The following is a 17871-nucleotide window of genomic DNA, read 5'->3' as shown; positions in this document are numbered from 1 at the left end:
CAAAGAGAGAGGACAGTAAAATCACTGTAAATTTGTGACTTGAAGTGAGTATGATTGGATGATATATAGTCAATTCAGAGTCTAGTGTCACTTTTCACCTCTTGCATTTGAAATTAATCTGGTCCATTGCGTGTCCAGCGGGCTGTGTTATGAGAAACCTCATGGTATTCCTCTGTAGAGAAGAAAAATCTTTCCTCCAGAAGTTTGCCTGAGATGTACTATTAGAGAGTCACTCCTTTGCTTTAAGGCACTACATCTCTAAAACTACCCCTGGAAGGAAAAATAAATCATGTGGCCAATAGCTAATAGCACCTTAATGTGGATTCCTTGATTAGGAAAGTTGCTGTGGCCTTGGGAGTAAAGAGATGTATGTTTAGTAGGACATGAAAGATGTGATGGAGGGGAAAGGAGAGGCCTTTTATGTTTTCATGCCCACCTCTACACTACACGCTGAGAGTGATGTAAAAATGGGTTCCCTATATAGTTTGTCTACATGCAGGCTTCTTTAAATGTCTAATGACTTTGCCTAGTTTCCTGCCCTCTGCCAATCCCCAAAGCTGGCGCCATTTGACCCTCACTTACGGCTTTAGCCTTGCTGCAAGCTCTGAGGCTAATTCTTTCTCCATATGCTTGCTATTAGTCCTACTCTGTCATTATTCTGGGAATAAGTAACTAATGATGGAATTTCTGGCATCTCTTGAAGATGGATTATAGGGAAGTTTCCCCTCCATCAGCCTTTACCTTTCTACTTGGCAGACTGCACTCATCTGCCATTAACCTAAGCCAGGAGGTGAGGCTGGCTTTCCCATCATTATGCACTGGCCTTGAGGTGTATGCTTAACTGAATGAAATGAAACCAGCCAGCACTTCGTGCCATTCTACGAGTGAACCCTACTCCCAGTGTAGTCCCCCAAGCATGAGAGATTAGGAATGGTCAATCAGGCTGCCTCAGGGGGCTTATCGTGTTCCTTCCTTTCTGTGCTGCTAGCCAGAGGAGTTTGTCTAATGGGATCTGTGACATTTGTGGTTTTAAATGATGCGATTTAAAGAGCTACATCAATGGGCCGGGCAGAAGGCCAGGATGCAAAGTATTCTCACCAAATCCCAGCCCAGATCGTTGCCCAGCTCAGGACTTTGTCTGTGAGAAGGAAAGCCTGGCTTCCCATGTAACTAAAAAAATGGACATGGGATCTGTGTGTGGCTTGCCCTCTGTGCCATGAGGATTGAGTTTGAATGGTGAAACCCTTGTGACGTCTTGCCCTTATCCAAGCTTATCTGTCTACTTGTCCATCTCTTCAGAGTCCTTTAAGGAAAGTCAGTTTAATTTGATAAACTTGTACAATCTCAAGTGGATAATAAACATTCAATGAATATGTACCAGGCACTGTGATAGAAGACGATGATAACAGCTAGGTTGCTTAAAGCCATACCTCATCTAGTAAAAAATTCCATTTGAACAAGAACCTTGAATGCCCAATCCAATGAGTGACTAAAGTGGAAACTTCATGCACATAGCCACAGGGGTGGGCTGCTCGGAGGAAGATTATGTGTAGGTACGTGTGTGTGTGTGTGTGTGTGTGTGTGTGTGTGTGTGTGTTGATTTCGAGAGCATTTTGACTCCTTTAAGAATACCACTTTTAGAACTTCCTAATTTTAATGTAGTAACACTAATCTTTCCCAGAAAGGTCCAGATCTTGAGCCTCCTGCAAGGGACCTCAAAGGTCATCTAGAATAATCCCCTGTCCTGTGAAAAAACCCCCTTGACAATATCCTTGTTAAGTGATTGTTCACTTAATGAGCACCTCCACTGATGAGAAACTCACCACTTTCTCACCTTCATGGTGAGTGCTGACATTCAGCAAACGCTGGTTTATGTCCCGCTGAAATCACCCACCTACAGCTTCTATTCCATGGCCCTAGATCTGCTCTCTAGAGCAGTATTGAGCAAAGCTCTCCTTTCTTCTATATAACAATCCTTCACGTGTTTGATTTCAGCTCTCAGGTTTCTCTCTGCCCCCAGGAGTCTCCCCTTCTCTAGAATTACAAGCATCCTAGTGGTCTGATTCTAGTTATACTGTGCTTTGTTTTTCTTAAAGTTTGCTGCTCAGAAATGAACACAGTTCTCTAGAATGGTCAGGCCAAGACAGATTACACTGTCGCTGATTTTTTCTTCATTTCTCATTCAGCAAGATCAAGACACCATAATATCTTGTTTCAAAAGGCACTTTAGACCATCCTGCGTAGTGGTGTGTTTGTAGTATTATGCTTTTCATTTGTATAAATCTTATCAATCCAATAATTTCATTAATTTAGAAATAATAAATTAACATGAAGCACTTATCATGTGCCAGATATTGTGTGTGCTAAATGCTTCACATACATTATTTAAATTATTCCTCACTTTCAGGCAGTTACCATTATTATCTCCCACCTCACAGATAAGGAACCTGGGGCACAGAGAGGTTAAGTAATTTGCTTAAGTTCACATAGCTAGGAAGTGTTGGGAAGGGGTGAAGAGCCAAGCTTCTGACTCTAGAGTCTACATTCTGAACTGCTTCAATGAAGGTAGATTCTTTTGTATGCTCCATGATGCTTATAATAGTGCCAAGAATAGTAGATATTCGATGTTTCAGTTTAATACTTGTTATGCAACTAGTATTTGTCATGGCCAGAACACTTGGCGGTAGGGAATACAAATATACATATATAAATGACATAGCCCTTGTCTTCAAACATTTCCAAGTCCAGAGGGAGGGATAAAAATGAAAATAAGTTAAATGTACTATGGTCTGATACGGAGTCTAATATATAGTAGGCACACTATATAGTAGGAGGAAGTGTTTAACTCTACCTGGGGAGAAAATTGAAGAGAAATATTTGAGCTATGTCTTAAAGGGTTGGTAAGAGTTTGCTAGACAGCAACGTAAGGATGGTCGTTCTAGATGACGGACACAGCAGGTGCTCAGGTGTGGGTATATAAAACACAATGGTATTTTATTTGTATTGGAGTATAATTGCTTTACAATGGTGTGTTAGTTTCTGCTGTATAACAAAGTGAATCAGGTAAACATATATCCCCATATCTCCTCCCTCTTGCGTCTCCCTCCCACCCTCCCTATCCCACCCCTCTAGGTGGACACGAAGCACTGAGTTGATCTCCCTGTGCTATGTGGCTGCTTCCCACTAGCTATCTGTTTTACATTTGGTAGTGTATATAAGTCCATGCCACTCACATCGTCCCAGCTTACCCTTCCCCCTCCCTGTGTCCTCAAGTCCGTTCTCTACGTCTGCGTCTTTATTCCTGTCCTGCCCCTAGGTTCTTCAGAACCATTTTTTTTTTTTAGATTCCATATATATGTGTTGGCATACGGTATTTGTTTTTCTCTTTCTGACTTACTTCACTCTGTATGATGGTTTCTAGGTCCATCCACCTCATTTTAATAGAACATTGGCTGTCTTTCTATTCTTCAAAACTCTCAAGCATGTGATCACCTTGGGACCTTAGCGCATGTGGTTGGTTCACTGCCTATAATACTCTTCTACTAGACCTTCAGTTTCCTTCTTATCATGTAGATTTCAGATCAAATGTCATCTTTTCAGTAAGCTTCCCAAGAACACATTTCTAATGGAGCAAGTCCCTTCATGTCACCCTCTTCTTATTATACAGAGTTGATTTTCTTGAAGAACTTATTACTATTTGAAATACTCACATTTTTGTTTATTGTTTTAACATCTAGTTCCCCCAAACAAAATGTAAACTCCATAGTAGCAAGAACCTTATCTGTCATGTTTACTACTCTATATACAAAACCTGGCACGTAGTAGGCTCTCAATAGATACGTATTAAATTACTACATGAAACAGTGGTAAGGATAGAGATGGGGGAATGCTCTGTCAGTAGAGCTCTGCTTTTTCTTTTCTGTTTTTTTTTTTTTTGCCACAACACACGGCATGCGGGATCTTAGTTCCCTGACCAAGGACTGAACCCATACCCACTGCGTTGGAAGCATGAAGTCTTAACCACTGGACCGCCAGAGAAGTCCCAAGCTCTACTTTTTCTTGTATGTTTAACCTCCTCCCCTCCATGCAGCCAAGTGCTTAGGCAAGAAGCCACCCTTTCACCTCAAGGAAAGAGTCTTAATTAGTCTAAGACTAAATCAATATTGGTAATTCCATTTCTTTGGGCAGTGATTTACCTAGATTTGAGCAGTTGGTACAATTCTACCCAATGAGATGTACTAGAGGGCTTCTGGGAAAAGTTACTTTGTTCTTAAAAAGAGATGTAAAAAAAAAGAAATATTTCCCCTTTTTGCCTCTGAATGTTGTCATTTGCATGTGACACCAAAGACTTTGGTAGCCATCTGGGGACTATGAAGAGAGCCAACCTAAAAGATGCAGCCTCCACATTGAGAATGGCATAAATTGGGTCCTTTGTGATGTCTTTGAGCTATTGAATTAACCAATCTGGGAGCTGCTCAACCTCTAGACTTCTAGTTGTGTGAGATGAAAACCCCTTTTGTTAACCCACTTTTAGGCATGCTTTTCTGTTACAAGAAGGTGAACACGACCTAAGTGATAGCATTTTCTGGAAAATTACCAAAATTAAACCACAAACAAATAGAAAACCTGAGCATATTAATAATCATAGAGGATATTAAAATAGTTTGAAATATCTACCAATTAAAAGTCATTCACCTCAAGACACACCAAGGAAAGCACAGCAGAGGGAAGGAAATAAACGGGTCCTTGATGACATATTGTGTTGTAGGATCAAGCTTCACCTGAAGCCAGTCAGCCTGTGGACTTCTCATTCATGCATACTTTGGAGATATTGTGGGTTTGGTTCCAGGCTTCCACAGTAAAACGAATATTGCAATAAAAGATACTGAAGAGATGAGACCTTAAGCCTTGAGAAGAGTGAGCAAATGTAGGACCTGTGGACTAATGACTGGAGGTTGGTTCAAGATGGCAAAGTAGAACTCCCTCTTTCGAGAACACCGGAATCACAACTAACTGCTGAACAATCATCAACAGGAAGGCACTGGAACTCACCAAAAAAGATACCCCACATGCAAAGACAAAGGAGAGGCTTCAGTGAGACAGTAGGAGGGGCGCAATTACAATAATATCAAATCCCATAACTGCTGGGTGGGTGACTCAGAAACTGGAGAACACTTATACCACAGAAGTCCACCCACTGGAGTGAAGTTTCTGAGCCCCATGTCAGGCTTCTGAGCCTGGGGCTCTGGCATGGGAGGAGGAATTCCTAGAGATTCAGACTTCGAAGGCTAGCGGGATTTGACTGCAGGACTTCAACAGGACTGGGGGAAACAGAGACTCCGCTCCTGGAGGGCACACACAAAGTAGTGTGTGCATTGAGACCCAGGGGAAGGAGCAGTGACCCCATAGGAGACTGAACCAGATCTACCTACTAGTGTTGGAGGGTCTCCTGCAGAGGTGGGGGGTGGCTGTGCCTCGCCGTGAGGACAAGGACATTGGCAGCAGAAGTTCTGGGAAGTACTCCTTGGCATGAGCCCTCCCAAAGTCCACCATTAGCTCCACCAAAGAGCCCAGCTAGGCTCCAGTGTTGGGTTGCCTCAGGCCAAACAACCAACAGGGAGGGAACCCAGCCCCACCCATCAGCAGACAAGCGGATTAAAGTTTTACTGAGCTCTGCCCACCACCAGTTCCTCCCATCAGGAAACTTCCACAAGCCTCTTAGCCTCATCCACGAGAGGGCAGACAGCAGAAGCAAGAAGAACTACAATCCTGCAGCCTGTGGAACAGAAACCACATTCACAGAAAGATAGACAAGACGTAAAGGCAGAGGGCTATGTACCAGATGAAGGTACAAGATAAAACCCCAGAAAAACAACTAAATGAAATGGAGATAGGCAATCTTCCAGAAAGAGAATTGAGAATTATGAGAGTGAATATGATCCAGGACCTCGGAAAAACAACGGAACCAAAGATCGAGAAGATGCAAGAAATGTTTAACAAAGACCTAGAAGACTTAAAGAACAAACAAACACAGATGAACAATACAATAACTGAAATGAAAACTACACTAGAAGGAATCAATAGCAGAATAACTGAGGCAGAAGAATGGGTAAGTGACCTGGAAGACAGAATGGTGGAATTCACTGCTGCGCAACAGAATAAAGAAAAAAGAATCATAAGAAATGAAGACAGCCTAAGAGACCTCTGGGACAACATTAAACTCAACAATGTTCACATTATAGGGGTCCCAGAAGCAGAAGAGAGAGAGAAAGGACCCGAGAAAATATTTGAAGAGATGATAGACAAAAACTTCCCTAACATGGGAGAGGAAATAGGCACCCAAGTACAGAAAGCACAGAGAGTCCCATACAGGACAAACCCAAGGAGAAACACACTGAGACACACAGTAATCAAACTGGCAAAAATTAAAGACAAAGGAAAATTATTGAAAGCAGCAAGGGAAAAACAACAAATAACATACAAGGGAACTCCCATAAAGTTAACAGCTGATTTCTCAGCAGAAACTCTACAAGCCAGAAGGGAGTGGCATGATATACTTAAAGTGATGAAAGGGAAGAACCTACAACCAAGATTACTCTACCAGGCAAGGTTCTCATTCAGATTCAATGGAGAAACTAAAAGCTTTACAGACAAGCCAAAGCTAAGAGAATTCAGCACCACCAAACCAGCTCTACAACAAATGCTAAAGGAACTTCTCTAAGTGGGAAACACAAGAGAAGAAAAGGCCCTACAAAAACAAAACCAAAACAATTAGGAAAATGGTCATAGGAACATACATATTGATAATTACCTTAAACGTGAATGGATTAAATGCTCCAACCAAAAGATACAGGCTTGCTGAATGGATACAAAAACAAGGCCCATATATATGCTGACTACAAGAGACCCACTTCAGACCTAGGGACAATACAGACTGAAAGTGAGGGGATGGAAAAAGATATTCCATGCAAATGGAAATCAAAAGAAAGCTGGAGTAGCAATACTCGTATCAGATAAAATAGACTTTAAAATAAAGAATGTTACAAGAGACAAGGAAGGACATTATGTAATGATCAAGGGATCAATCCAAGAAGAAGATATAACAATTATAAATATATATGCAACCAACATAGGAGCACCTCAATACATAAGGCAACTGCTAACAGCTCTAAAAGAGGAAATCAACAGTAACACAATAATGGTGGGGGACTTTAACACCTCATTAACACCAATGGACAGATCATCCAAACAGAAAATTAGTAAGGAAATACAAGCTTTAAATGACACAAGAGACCAGATAGACTTAATTGATATTTATAGGGCATTCCATCCAAAAACATCAGATTACACTTTCTTCTCAAGTGTGCATGGAACATTCTCCATGATAGATCACATCTTGGGTCACAAATCAAGCCTCAGTATATTTAAGAAAATTGAAATTATACCAAGCATCTTTTCTGACCACAACGCCATGAGATTAGAAATGAATTACAGGGAAAAAAACATAAAAAACACACAAACACATGGAGTTTAAACAGTACATTACTGAATAACCAAGAGATCACTGAGGAAATCAAAGAGGAAATCAAAAAATACCTAGAGACAAAGGACAATGAAAGCACCATGACCCAAAACTGATGGGTTGCAGGAAAGCAGTTCTAAGAGGGAAGTTTATAGCCATACAAGCCTACCTCAAGAAACAAGAAAAATCTCAAGTAAACAATCTAACCTTACACCTAAAGGAACTAGAGAAAGAAGAACAAACAAAACCCAAAGTTAGCAGAAGGAAAGAAATCATCAAGATCAGAGCAGAAATAAATGAAATAGAAACAAAGAAAACAATAGCAAAGAACAATAAAACTAAAAGCTGATTCTTTGAGAAGATAAACAAAACTGATAAACCATTAGCCAGACGGATCAAGAAAAAGAGGGAGAGGACTCAAATCAATAAAATTAGAAATGAAAAAGGAAAAGTTACAACAGAAACCGCAGAAATACAAAGCATCCTAAGAGACTGCTACAAGCAACTCTATGCCAATAAAATGGACAACCTGGAAGAAATGAACAAATTCTTAGAAAGGTATAACCTTCCAAGACTGAACCAGGAAGAAATAGAAAATATGAACAGACAAATCACAGGTAATGAAATTGAAACTGTGATTAAAAATCTTCCAACAAACAAAAGTCCAGGACCAGATGGCTTTACAGGTGAATTCTATCAAACATTTAGAGAAGAGCTAACACCCGTCCTTCTCAAACTCTTCCAAAAAATTGCAGAGGAAGGAAAACTCCCAAACTCATTCTGTGAGGCCACCATCACCCTGAATACCAAAACCAAAGATACTACAAAAAAAGAAAATTACAGACCAATATCACTGAAATCCTCAACAAAATACTAGCAACAAAATCCTCAACAAAATACTAGCAAACAGAATCCAACAACACATTAAAAGGATCATACACCACGATCAAGTGGGATTTATCTCAGAGATGCAAGGATTCTTCAATATATGCAAGTCAATCAATGTGATACACCATATTAACAAATTGAAGAATCAAAACCACATGATCACCTCAATACATGCAGAAAAAGCTTTTGACAAAATTCAACACCATTTATGATAAAAACTCTCCAGATAGTGGGCATAGAGGCAACCTACCTCAACATAATAAAGGCCATATACGACAAACCCACAGCAAACATCTTTCTCAATGGTGAAAAACTGAAAGTATTTCCTCTAAGATCAGGAACAAGACAAGGAGGTCCACTCTCACCACTATTATTCAACATAGTTTTGGAAGTCCTAGCCATGGCAATCAGAGAAGAAAAAGAAATAAAAGGAATACAAATCGGAAAAGAAGAAGTAAAACTGTCACTGTTTGCAGATGACATGATACTATACATAGAGAATCGTAAAGATGCCACCAGAAAACTACTAGAGCTAATCAATGAATTTGGGAAAGTTTCAGGATACAAAATTAATGCACAGAAATCTCTTGCATTCCTGTACACTAATGATGAAAAATCTGAAAGGGAAATTAAGGAAACACTTCCATTTACCATTGCCAAAAAAATAATAAAATACCTAGGAATAAACCTACCTAGGGAGACAAAAGACCTGTATGCAGAAAACTATAAGACACTGATGAAAGAAATTAAAGATGATACCAACAGATGGAGAGATATACCATGTTCTTGGATTGGAAGAATCAATATTGTGAAAATGACTATACTACCCAAAGCAATCTACCAATTCAATGCAATCCGTATCAAATTAGCAATGGCATTTTTTACGGAACTAGAACAAAAAATCTTAAAATTTGTATAGAGACACAAAAGACCCTGAATAGCCAAAGCAGTATTGAGGGAAAAAAACGGAACTGGAGGAATGAGACTCCCTGACTTCAGACTATACTACAAAGCTACAGTAATCAAGACAATATGGTACTGGCACAAAAACAGAAATATAGTTCAGTGGAAAAGGATAGAAAGCCCAGAGATAAACCCATGCACCTATGGTCAACTAATCTATGACAAGGATATAAAATGGAGATATAAAATGGAGGCAAGGATATAAAATGGAGAAAAGACAGTCTCTTCAATAAGTGGTGCTGGGACAACTGGACAGCTACATGTAGAAGAATGAAATTAGAACACTCCCTAACACCATACACAAAAATAAAGACAAAATGGATTAGAGACCTAAATATAAGACCGGGCACTGTAAAACTCTTAGAGGAAAACATAGGAGGAACACTCTTTGACATAAATCACAGCAAGTTCTTTTTTCATCCATCTCCTAGAGTAATGGAAATAAAAACAAAAATAAACAAATGGGACCTAATGAAACTTCAAAGCTTTTGCACAGCAAAGGAAACCATAAACAAGACGAAAAGACAACCCTCAGAATGGGAGAAAATATTTGCAAACGAATCAATGGACAAAGGATTAATCTGCAAAATATATACACAGCTCATGCAGGTCAATATTAAAGAAACAAACAACCTAATCCAAAAATGGGCAGAAGACCTAAATAGACATTTCTCCAAGAAGACATACAGATGGCCAAGAAACACATGAAAAGCTGCTCAACATCACTAATTATTAGAGATATGCAAATCAAAACTACAATGAGGTATCACCTTATACCGGTTAGAATGGGTGTCATCAGAAAATCTACAAGCAACAAATCCTGGAGAGGGTGTGGAGAAAAGGGAATCCTCTTGCACTGTTGGTGGGAATGTAAATTGATACAGCCACTATGGAGAACAGTACGGAGGTACCTTAAAAAACTTAAAATAGAATTACCATATGACCCAGCAATCCCACTATTCGGCATATACCCAGAGAAAACCATAATTCAGAAAGATACAGGCACCCCAATATTCATTGCAGCACTATTTACAATAGCCAGTTCATGGAAGCAACCTAAATGCGCATTGACAGATGAATGGTAAAGAAGATGTGGTACAATATATACAATGGAATATTACTCAGCCATAAAAATGAACGAAATTGGGTCATTTGTAGAGACGTGGATGCATCTAGAGACTGTCATACAGAGTGAATTAAGTCAGAAAGAGAAAAACAAATATCGTATATTAATGCATATATGTGGAACCTAGAAAATGGTACAGATGAACTGGTTTGCAGAACAGAAATTGAGACACAGAAGTAGAGAAAAACTTATGGACACCAAGGGGGGAAAGTGGCAGTCGTGGGTGGTGGTGGTGTGATGAATTGGGAGATTGGGATTGACATGTATACACTGATGTGTATAAAATGAATGACTAATAAGAACCTGCTGTAAAAAACATAAGTTAAAAAAAATTACGTAAAAGTCATTCACCTCAAGTGGTTTCATATTTGTATATAGAATTTAAAAAATGTAAATGGTTATCTTGATATTAAAACTATTTTCAGATTACAGAAAAAGGAAGAACACTCCTCAATTAATTCTACAGAGCTAGCATAATCTTTTATTTTTTACATCTTTATTGGAGTATAATTGCTTTACAATGGTGTGTTAGTTTCTGCTTTATAACAAAGTGAATCAGTTATATATATACATATGTTCGCATATCTCATCCCTCTTGCGTCTCCCTCCTACCCTCCCTATCCCACCCCTCTAGGTGGTCACAAAGCACCGAGCTGATCTCCCTGTGCTATGCAGCTGCTTCCCACTAGCTATCTATTTTACGTTTGGTAGTGTATATATGTCCACGCCACTCTCTCACTTTGTCCCAGCTTACCCTTCCCCCTCCCCATATCCTCATGTCCATTCTCCAGTAGGGTCTGTGTCTTTATTCCCGTCTTACCCCTAGGTTCTTCATGACATTTTTTTTCTTAGATTTCATATATATGTGTTAGCATACGGTATTTGTCTTTCTCTTTATGACTTACTTTACTCGTAGCATAATCTTAATGCCAAAACCTGATAATGATACTCCAAAATGAAAACTATAGACCAATTTCAACCCTGAAAATAATTCTAAAAATTCTAAATAAAATATTAGCAAATGAAAAGCAGAAGTGAATTGAAGAATAATACATTATGACCAAGTGGAACTTATCCTAAGCGTGCAAGCAGGGTTCAATATGAGAAAATTTCCAATACATTTAGTAAATAAGTCAACCACTTAAAGGAAAGAAAACATGATTATATCAGCAGATGAAAAAAATTGATATAATTCAGCACCTATTTATTTAAAAAACTAAGTAAAATTGGAACAGAAGTAAACTACCTATACACAAAAGACTATTTACCTCAAATCAATAATAAATATCATAATAAATTGTGAAATACTGGACCCACTACCATTAAAATCAAGAATGCCATTATCAGCTCTATTATTCAGTTTTAAGGTTATGACTAATGTAATAAGAGAAGGATGTGAAAATATTATAAACATTTAATACAGGAGACAAAATTACCTTTATATGCAGATAATATAATTGTATAATAGAACACCCAAGAAAGTTTACAAAAACCTGTTAAAACTAAGAAGAGACTTTGGTAAGGTCACATAATGCAAGAAAAAAATACAAATATCAATAGCTTTAAAATTTTATAGCAGTAATAATCATCATCACTCAGAAAGTAAAAAGGAAAAATTCAGTGCAGAATAGTGACAACATCTTAAGACATCCAGGAGTAAATTTACCTAGAAAGGAATAGGATTCACGTAAAAGAAGTTAATGAAGGAGAGAATGGGGAAGTACACTATGTTGCTGAATAGAAAGGCTCAACCTAATAAAAGTATAACTTCTTCCCAAATTAAGAGATAAATTACAAAAACTATCCCATTTGGGTTTTATATGCACTTGGGAAAAAATTAGAGTTAAATGAAAGGATAAATGTATAAAAAATTCTATAAAAATTTTGATTAAGAAAAAAGGAACATTATAAAAATTGGCAGAGTAGGGAACTTCAAAAACCCATCTCTCCACTAATGCAACGATTAACCTAGCAAAACCCATCAGTTCAAATCAACCTTTTCTGAACTCTGGAATCTAATAAAAACTTATAATAAGTAGTGCTTAATGAAGAAAGAAGCTACTACATTTTGGTAAGAGAGTTTTGTGGCATTTTTACTGAGCTGCCTACCATCCCCCACTCCTTAGCTTGGGGATAGCCATGGGGACGGTGGCTCAATATATTCCTAGTGTGGCTTGCTGGTGCTGGGAGGGGGAAAATATGGATTTTGTTCTCAAAGAATTGTGATTGTATGTTTTGACTGGTCAGTACATAGTTATTGAATTTCTTTGTGGAAAAAGAGGAATCAGCTCAGAGGATTGCCTTTTTTTTTTTTACACCTCTTGGAATTTTCTCAGAGTTGGAGTAGCCTCCCCAGCAGTGTTAGCCAAATGCAGAACAGCAGATTTGAGAAAGTAGAAGAAAGAATTAATGAAACTGAAGATATATACATTGAAATTTTCTAGTCTGAGGATCAGAAAATAAAAAAGAATGAAGAGAAATGAATAGGACATCATAAGGATGTGAGACACTATCAAGTATACCAACAGATGCATAATGGGAGTCCTAGAGGGAGAGGAGAAAGAGAAAGTGGCAGAAAGTATATTTGAGGAAATAATGGCCAAATACTTCCAAAATTTGAGGAAATACATGAATCTACATCTCAAAGAAGGTGAACAAATTCCAAGAAGGTTAAACTCAAAGAAATTCCACACCAAGACACATAATCAAACTGTCAAATGACAAAGATAAAGAGAGAATCAGGAAAGTAGAGGGAGAAGCAACTGGTCACAGACAAGGGATCCTAATAAAAATTAACAGCCAATTTCTCTTCAGAAACCATGGAGTCCAGGAGGCAGTGGGTTGATATATTTAAAGTGTTGAAAGAAAAAAAGAAAAACCTCTCAACCAAAATTTGATATCCTGCAAAACTACCCTTTAAAAATTAAGGTGAACTTAAGACATTCCCAGATAAACAAAAGCTGGGGAAGTTCATTGCCAGTAAACCTGTCTTATAAGAAATCCTAAATGGAATCCTTCAGGCTAGATAGTAATGCAAAGTCATATGAAGAAATAAAGAACACGGGTAGAGGTAACTACATAGCTAAGTATAAAAGCCACTATTATTGTACTTTTGGTTTGGAAGTTTTCTTTTTTTTCTTTATGATTTAGAATACAAATACATAGAACAAAAATTATAATTCCATATTAATGGGCACACAATATATAGAGATGTAAGTTGTGACAATAACAACATAGAGGAGGAGGGATGGAGCTGCATAGGAAAAGAATTTTTTATATTATTGAAGCTAAGTTATTATTAATTCAAACTAGCTTGCTATAAACTGAAGATGTTAATTGTAATCCCCAAACCACTAAGAAAATAACTAAAAACATATATAGAATAAGAAATGAGAAGTGAATCAAAATGATACACTACAAAAAATCAGACACAAAAAAAGGCCATAATGAATTGAGGAACAAAAACTATATATAAGACATATGGAAAACAAATAGCAAAATGTCAGAAGTAAGTCCAGTAATTATAGTTTGAAGGATTTGGGGGAGGGCAATGGACGTAATGGTGTCCTATTTTGATATGTTGGTGTTTGAGGTGTTTATTATTTTTCTGGACATCAGGAAGGAGAGATCCAGTCAGCATGTGGAGCACAGCATTGGGATCTGGTGATATAGAATTGGGAGTCATCAGCATATTGATCAAAGGTTCTCCACACTGGCTGCACATTAGAATCACTTGAGGAGCTTTTAAAAACCACTCATGCTTTGGTCACAATACCCCCCACCTCTCCCCACATACACACTGACATTTAAAACAGATCCCCAGGTGAATGCAACATGCAGCCAAGATTGAGTACCATCATTATAAGTGGTAACTGGAGCTGTTAGGAGTGGATGTGATTATCAGGGAAAGTGCACTAAGATGAGGGGAACTACTTAGAGTGATAAAGGGTCTAGATCTCCACTGTCTGGTACAGTAGTCACTAGCTACATGTGGCTCTTTAAATTTAGATGAATTAAAATGAAATAAAATTAAAATTCAGTTCTATAGTTGCATCAGGTACATTTCGAGCACTTAATAACCAGAGGTGACTCATGGCTACCATATTGGACAGCACAGATATAGAACATCTTCATCATTACAGGAAGTTCTATTGCACAGTGCTGGATGACCCAAATATCTCTTCCACCTCTAAAATATCTGTAATACAGAGAATTCTTCCAAATTCTGGGTAGAAATATACAATATCTATGTTAAAATATGGGTACTTTCATTTGCATAATGCATTTTGATGGCTATGGGCACATGGTGTTTTTATTTTTGTAAGGTCTTCAACTCTTTTTCACTTCTCTTCAAAGTCCAGGCAAGTTATGTAGATCCGCTGGCAGCTGGATTAAATCAATGCTTTTCATTTTCTCTAGAGTGAAGACACAAGCGAAAAATATATATTTGTCTCCCTCAAGTCACTGAGCTACATGGGAGAGTTTAAATCTGTTGTTCAACACTCTATCACATTGTCTGCATGATGTTCCTTGAAGTAGTCAAGGGAAAGGAAGAATGGGATGACACTGATTACAGCAAATAATATGCAGCGTAATTGGTTAAAAGTCTTGCATCTGATTATTAGTCTTGGGGTTGGCTTTCATCCCAGATCCCATAGGCTATGAGAAATGAGTGTCCCCTTTCTGTTACCCCTGCACTTTGGAATCTAAAGTGGCAATGTTCACATAGGAGCTTATTGACCAAATCCTCTTAAAATGGGGCAGAGGGACTTCTTTACAAGTTTTTTATGCTAACAATTAGGGAATATAGGTGAAGAGTACACAGGAGTTCATTGGACTGTTCTTACAACTTTTCTATGTGTCTGAAATTATTTTAAAATAGAAATTGCAAAAAATTTACTTAAACCAGCAAATCATGAATTCTCATAAAAAATCAAACAATGTGGCTTAAGATAAGGAAAAATTTCCAGTCTTCCCCCTCATGCATTTTAAATGAGTTCATCTTTTATGTACATTTTCTATCCAGTTTTCTTCAGTTAATATTTTGTAAGAATTCCCCACACATCATTATCTGTAATAACACTTTTTAAAACTCCTGCCCTTCCCACCACCAATTTCCCTCATGGGGAAGTGGCTCTGCTAGGTGACACTGACACAGTATGTTTCATGCCATCATATGTTAAAATATCATGTTAAATGGCTACATAATATTTCATTGGGTCAGATCAGATATACCATAGTCTCCAGTTGGGGATACTTAGGTTTCTTCCATTTATCTCTACTGTTATGAATAAAGTGGTGATAGATATTTTTGTACATAAAGATTTTTATATATATATTCAAGGTTATTTGCTCAACTTCTCAGAAGTCAAATTACTGGATCAAAAGCCAGGAGCATTTTTAAAGATACATACTGCTGAACTTCTTTCTAAAATTGTTTTAGTAATTTATCATCAGTGGTTTTCCAAAGGGAAAGAAAACATCAGAAAGCACAAGAAATAGAAATGGACCTCAGATTTCTCATGTATAATGTATAATTGATGATCCAAAGTTACCTCTCACATATTCTAAAATTCTCACATAGTGTAACAAATAGGTAATGTGTCATGAATGAAGTGCAGTTTGGATGTTCCAATAGATGTTACTTTCATCTTGGAAGGAAGAAAGTTTGAGAAACCCTTCAACTGATGGTTTGGCATTCTCCATAGTAACAGACATCAAAGGCTATATGAACATTTGTCCATCTCTCTGTTTCAGAGCAGGACTTTATTAATGGGTCCAAATTTTACCTGTTAGGTTTTTTTTTCATTTCTTAAGAAGCGAGGAGATCAGTGCCTTGAGTATAGCTGGTACTAATTAAAATTGTAAAGATCAAGTTTAACTGGAATTATTGTGAGGTGGTTAGGAAAGATATGCAGAAGAGGTAGAACCTGAGCTGAATCTTAAAGGCTGGGTGGGATTTAGACAGGCAGATGTGGGAGGCGGGAGAATACCTCTGTTATATATCGGGTGGGGATAGAAGCCAAGGGTGGGAATTGGCACTGTCTTGGGCATGGCAGTATTTGGGAGGAGAAAGAAGTATGTAAGAGTAGGTAAACTGGACTCGTTTGTTGGTGGATATGAATATATGGTTGAGAAGCTAGGACTTGATCTTATGGGCATTGGGGAGTCAGTCTAGGTTCTTAAACAGAATGTGATCAAGAAAGCTGTATGTTATAAGGTGACTCCTATGGCTGTACAAATGGTAAATTAGAGTAGGAGAGAATGGGAGTATTTCCATAAGATAATGGAGTCCCATGTATCAATAGATTGCTGGCAGTCAAATGGAGAAGAAGAGAAGAATTTTAGAGTTATTTCAAAGGAAGGAAAAACAGGACTTGGTAATGGATAGACTTCAGGAGGTGAGGTGTAGAAAAACCTCAAGATGATATCCAAGTTTAAGCCTTAGTGACCAGAAAAGTGGCAGTGCTGCTATTCATGTGATTGAGGAAGGCTTTTCACTAGGCTGGTTACTAGGGCCATGATATTTTCATGGTAAACTGAGTTTCTGTCAAACATATCCTATTTCTTCATGACTTCCATTTTACTTCAAAGATGCTTATTTTGCCTTCTTCTTGGTCTTCATCTGGCACTGGCTCTTATTTTAACTTTCTCTGTCCCAGAAGGTTTTGCCAAGTAATCTTAAGTGCATAAATGTACTCAAGAAGTTCTGCTGAGTATCCCCTTATAATGCAATCTCCTCCAGTGTGACTGTTTTGTAACTTTCTCCTTTTGCATATTGGGATCTATAAGACCAAGTCACCCTTGTTGTTACTGAGAGGGTTTTACTTTTGTACAAGGATCTATTTCCTGAAAAGTTGATTAGTTCTCCACCTCCCTGCTTGTCCCAGCACACAAGATTAGGACTTGAAACGTTACAAGAGTACAATTTCAAAACAAAAGATGAAAATTGTCAGGGAACTTACCTGGAAATAATGGTACATACCTATATGCGTAAAATGGTGCCGTTTAAAGAGTAGTGTCCTGGGAATTAGGAGACCTGGATTCTAATCGCAGCTCTTCCACTAATTTGAAGTATGAACTTGAACAAGTCACATTTCCTCTTCTTTGTGTCTGTTTCCTTTTCTGTGAAATGAGGAAGACAAAAAAAGTGATTTCTAAGATCAATGCCAGCCCTAAAATCAACTATGTATTAAAACAATAAATGTTTACATAGTATTAGCCACATGATACTTAGAGACCACTGGGTTAGATACAGCATCAAGTGAGGGGCACATTTATCAGTTAACCATGTGTTTACTCCATAAAGATAGGACAAGAGGATGATTCAGGCTAAAAGAAAGGAAGTTTGAGAAAATTACTGGTTTGGTCT

The 17871-nt window shown here is 37.9% G+C and overlaps 1 protein-coding gene across 1 annotated transcript in view; it reads right to left on the bottom strand.

Annotated features, from left to right (window-relative positions):
• Positions 1-17611, bottom strand: part of TRPC5 (transient receptor potential cation channel subfamily C member 5) — a 155720-nt gene extending 138109 nt beyond the window's left edge. Inside the window, exon 1 of the mRNA XM_067723055.1 lies at positions 17485-17611. The gene's annotated coding sequence lies outside the window, so the exon portion shown is untranslated. The remainder of the gene's footprint in view (positions 1-17484) is intronic.
• Between the last annotated feature and the right edge of the window lie 260 nt (positions 17612-17871).

The sequence above is a fragment of the Pseudorca crassidens genome, chromosome X, assembly GCF_039906515.1.
Source record: "Pseudorca crassidens isolate mPseCra1 chromosome X, mPseCra1.hap1, whole genome shotgun sequence".
NCBI lineage: Eukaryota > Metazoa > Chordata > Mammalia > Artiodactyla > Delphinidae > Pseudorca > Pseudorca crassidens.
This window is presented reverse-complemented; position numbering and strand designations above follow the sequence as displayed.